General features: G+C 29.5%; 1 long non-coding RNA gene across 1 annotated transcript in view; it reads right to left on the bottom strand.

The window, feature by feature from the left end:
- The window catches only part of LOC136795315 (uncharacterized), a 17,252-nt gene extending 13,787 nt beyond the window's left edge, over positions 1–3,465 (bottom strand). Inside the window, exon 1 of the long non-coding RNA XR_010842897.1 lies at positions 3,105–3,465. This is a non-coding gene — a long non-coding RNA (uncharacterized lncRNA). The remainder of the gene's footprint in view (positions 1–3,104) is intronic.
- Positions 3,466–5,379: the final 1,914 nt, after the last annotated feature.

The following is a 5,379-nucleotide window of genomic DNA, read 5'->3' as shown; positions in this document are numbered from 1 at the left end:
TTTTTCAATTAATGATAAATTCTATAATTTTAAAAATGAAACTTTCTCCATTTTGTACTTAACATATTATATAAAAAAAAAGTTGAATGTTTGCTAAAATAATGGTGAAATACCTCCGAAATCATATTAAAAAAAATATCGAAATATCTCACAAAACAAATATTTTATTTTTCTCCTGAGCATAGGGCTACTTAGTTGTGATCATAAGGTATTACTTATTCCCTGATTATACTTATTGATATTTCAGGACTGGATATACAATTAGACGGGTATTTATTTTAGTACTGAAAAATTAAATAAATTATACTTTGGCCAATCTCAATGAAACTTTGGTCATAACTTCGTCTTCGTAGTAAGAATCGAGATCTTCGGAGTCAACCCAAATTTTGAAGAGATCACCACTCCAGCAAAATAATTTCCTCAACATAAGCAATGTAAGGTAGCACTTTTACGTTTCTGAATTGAATAAGACCACTTTCTAAGAAACGAAAAGTTCCAACGGAGTTTTGTTGAATAACATAAGAAAAACTTGTAATTTTTTTTTAACGATTTTGTTTAAGAACAAATAAATTAATAATTATACCTTGCATTAGGGATTTTATCAAAGGGGATTGTAAATAGAGGTAGTATTGAAATCAAGTTGGTTATCACCACTAGGATTGTGGCTTCAATTTATTTCAAATTTGTAAGATGTACCAAGAGACGGTCCTAACTGTACAAATTTGAAAATGTCAGAAAAATGTAAAGTATTTTACACTAATATTTTTTATGGTTTTGTAATCATTTTTTTTTAATTTCTTTTTTTATTATAAGATCGGCCTACATTAGTTTTGTTTTTAACAATTCGATAATATGACGGTTTAGTCTCGTGCAAAAAAATACATCCCTAAAAATTTGTATTATTGAATAGTTGTATTATAAATATTGATTGAAAAAATGATCAAAATAAGAAATGTTAAAAATAAATTTATAATTGAAGAATGAAGGAAAAAAAAATTAACAAAAAAAATATTTCAGGTATAGAGGTTTAGTACTTTGTAAGGAAGTATTGTTAATGGACCAAAGATTGTGCAAAGGGGCGATTTGGTCACAATCACGCTCGACCGCCAGGTGTTTCACCTTTTAAGGGTACACACTTTACAAGGCTGAGTGGACTGGGGAGGTCTCCCAAACCCACAGGACTGACTCACGACTAATGTAATAAATAATTATCCAGTTTTGAACCCATTTCCTTGGAGTTAGTGGAACAATGTCTTACCACTATAAGCTATTCCGCACTCAAATATTTAATAAGAAGTATTAATAATACCTTCCTGAAATATGTTTTAAACGTCTTTTATGCTGAAAAGGTTGAAATTAACATGTTTATTAATCTAGCAAATCAATTTTTTTTTCATGATAGATTATGAATGACAATTTAGAGAAAATTACTGTAGTAATATTTGCCAGAATTTCAAAATAATTGACAGCCTATTAATCAATTAAAAGACTAATAATATGAGTTTTTTGCCGATTTATACTAATTTTATCGCCATGGCTATATATAACAGAGTGGAAATTACTTATGAAAATTTTGAGAATTATTTTTTTCCCTTAAATTTGTTGTGTATTTTGAATAATTTCGAAGATACCAATATTTAAAGAGAGAATTAATCAGAAATCTAATAAATGGATTGGATGAGTGTACAAAGAGCCCTGTTATTGGACCGTTCTGCGGCGGATGGAGAAATGAGGCTGAATAACCCCTTGATAAAGCCGTGAGGAGAGAAAGAAAGGCTAAGTAGATTATCCCAGAAAAAGAACAAAAAAAATTCGAGATAAAAGAAGAAAACAGAGAAAGAAAAGCCTCCCCTTAGATTAGCAATTAAATTTGATTCAAATGGCAGATGAAGTATCCTTTTCCCCCCACTCTCCGAGTTAACAACCAATCTGCTTTGTCTTATTTCAAAGATGGCCGACCAGCCAATTTGAATTTTCCACGTATTTTGCATTGATTCGTATTGTCCTTTTTGTGGTATATTGTTTTTAAATCTTTTTGTATTCCTTCTTTTTTTAGGGGAGTAGCATGTACTGAATATATTATCAATTATTTAAAATAATGTTTTTAAATGTAATTCATTTTGGGAGAATGTTGAGATATAAATATGTGTATGGCAGTAAGAATGGAATCCTTCCGTTGAAGGTTCTTTGAGGCACATCACTGCCTCACCTGCGTCAACCAAAAGAACTTTAAAATCGAGTCGGTCGTAGGCCTTATTTTTGCGAAGGAATTACTTTTGTAATTAATTTCGGACTATCAATAGTAAATATACTTATGAATAATATTCATAAATTTAGTCATTATCTGTGAATATTATGTTTGTTATTTTCGTAAAATATTAATTACCCAAAGGTTTGTGTAATAAACTGGAATCGGAACTGTCTTCGGAGAGATGATGAGATGGTGGGGGGGGATTAAATCTTAAATCTATCTTAAATCCCTGGGACTTGAGCTTCATAAAAGATGACTAATATAACCATTATTAATAATATCACATCTTTTATCATACTCTGATTTTTTAAAATTTATAAATATGTATGTTGCTTAGAATCAGTAATATAATGTTTCCATGATAAACATTACATAACATCAATGCATTTTGTTTCGGTTGGCTTTACAGACCTTGTAGATCTTTAGGCGCCCAACCCAGCCTTCTCCACGCCTGCCTCTCTTGGGCTACTGCTTAGCAGTTTGCTGCATGTTACTCTTTCGCATCTTTGTAGATTCTGTCTGTCCATCTCTTTTAGATTTATTAGTTATTTATGGAATTACCAAAAGATAATTACAATAAAAAAACAATATAATTAGAGCATAAAATTAAATAAAATACTATTGTTGAGAACTTTTCTTTATATTATTTCTAGTAGTGATAACTGACAACAGTGTACATTAAGCATTGACGCAAGATAGCATACTTTTTACGTCTATATAAATAAATATTTGTATATATATAATTTCAAAATGCAACTAATTCACAGTAATATATAATATGGAGTATTTATAATACTCCACATAATATAATATTATGTACAAACTATGTTCATACTTTTTATTTTATACTCACCTTCCTGCTCCTTTCTGATATATGGAAGGGGGAGTTTTTAACTGGTTACCACTCTGTCCTAACCATGGTTGGGGATGAGAGTCAAATTTTCATTTCGTGGGACCACCACAAATAAACATCGACTCCATCTCGGACCGGATTCAAACCGGTGACGCTGCAGTAACAAGGTTGCTATGGAAGATGCCTTAACTTTCATAGATATATTATTCCTACAACTGAGGTCATGGTACACATATTTATTTTTTAACCTGAGATGATTTCCATAGTGTAAAATGTAAGTCCATAAATAAAACATTTTCAGTCATCCAAACCACTATATAAGGAATCCCTGGATATCCCTATTTTTTACAATTATGGTAATAACGATTTCCTGCACTTCAATTGATTTTTACACTATGATCCAGCTGTGTTTAATTGTTATTGATAGCACAAACAAATATTTTATGCGTGTTATGTAAAAAATATTTTACAATATTCATAAAATAATTTCATAATTAGCTTCACTTTAATATCATACAGACATAAACGCACACTATATATATAAACCTGTATCATAAAGATAAGTTACAATAAAAGATGAGAAATAATAATATATGACAGAAATTTTAACTTGTATTCCTTTTTCAAGTCATCCACCCTTTAGCTCCTTTTTCGAATTCCTCCGTCCTAGAAATTATTTCACCCTTTAATATAGTCGAAGAAAAAACTCCTTTTCAACTTTTCATCAGAGTAATGGAAACTTGTGTTTGCCCTTCGCATAGGAATGGAGTAACGGAATATTAGACACGTTTTACAGTCCCGGACTTAACATGTCGAGTCAAATACTACTTTGATTTTTGTGGAACATTTTTAATATACTTTTCTTTCCGTACGACCCTAGTTCTAATGAAATAGTGCCGTACAGTACATGACATTTATTCCTTCTGTATTTGGATAAGTCAGTGAAACCTCTAATGACATAACACCGTAAAATATATTCTCCGTTTCCTTTTCTGCAGTGAATTTATGTATTTTTGATGTGATGGAATACCTCTCTTAGCTCTTCCGGTCCTTGATCCTTGATTACGTTATCCATCCATCTTTCTTCAGGCCTCCTTAGAGTATTGGGTATCTCCGATGTATTTCATTCTTTTGTTAGGAAAGAATATTTTCGGATTTTCCATTTGTTTCTGTAATTATAAATATTATATTCAAAATCTTCAAGATTCATCTAAATTAACTTACATTGAAAATATAACATAAGCATTTTTTTACTTCTTTTTTGTTTAATTTTGGTCATATTGTTGTTATCTGTAACATTTTTTTTTCTATTTCTCAATTTCTCTATAGTTTATTCTGTATATATTTAATGTATTAATACTTAGAACTCTCATACTTATTGCCCTTGATGTCGCAGATTGTATTATTGTTCTACAATAAAACTATTATATGAACATTGTAGTTATAAAATATTGAAATAAAAAAACTTTTATAGAAGGCTTATATTTAAAATTGGACAAGTTAGGGGACTGGAAACATTGCTAATCGCACATCTAAGACTTCACTATTCCAAAAAAATTTGGCTCCAAAATCGTTTTAAAAAATATATTTAAATATCATTGTATTTTTAAAATTGAGTGAATTTTATTTATGGTTTTACTTGTAAGTAAAAAAATGCAAAACCTTGTATGTAATTACTTGTCCAAAGGTGGTGCCACTTGAAGGGAAAAAAACATGAAGGACCTTTTTGCCATTTTGCAGTATTTAATTAGGGAAAAGAAGTTGTTCTTGATCTAAAATTAGATCGTTTCGGATCATCCAAACTTAGAACTAATTTCTTTAATTTTTTAAAGATATATTTTAATATTTCCTTTAAGCAATTTAGATTATTATTAAAAAAATAATAAAGATTTATGGTTTTTCAAGTGAATTTAATTTAATTTTATTTAATTAAACACTTTCTTAATTTGTTTTTTATAGAACTACGATCACTTGGTTCCGTAAACCTACTATATGTCACCATCAAAATTTTAGAATTGCAAGGTGCATGTTAAGTAGAATAGAGAAATGGGTATTAAACCTTGGGATACTCCTGTTGATATATATTACTATAATACATGATAGTTCTGATCCGTACCGGGCTGAAAAAAGTCTTTCTTAGAGGATTGAATTCAGTTTATTCATACCAGTTTCATCATCCTCCTTTACATTCCAAGTTTATGTATGTTATTTAATACATTTTTTAAAAAAATTTTTGGCTTTCCAATATATTATATACATACACTAGAATAAAAAG

The sequence above is a fragment of the Halyomorpha halys genome, unplaced genomic scaffold (assembly GCF_000696795.3).
Source record: "Halyomorpha halys isolate HHAL.00 unplaced genomic scaffold, Hhal_1.1 Scaffold1238.1, whole genome shotgun sequence".
NCBI lineage: Eukaryota > Metazoa > Arthropoda > Insecta > Hemiptera > Pentatomidae > Halyomorpha > Halyomorpha halys.
The sequence above is the reverse complement of the archived record's forward strand: the minus strand, read 5'-3'. Positions and strand labels throughout refer to the sequence as shown.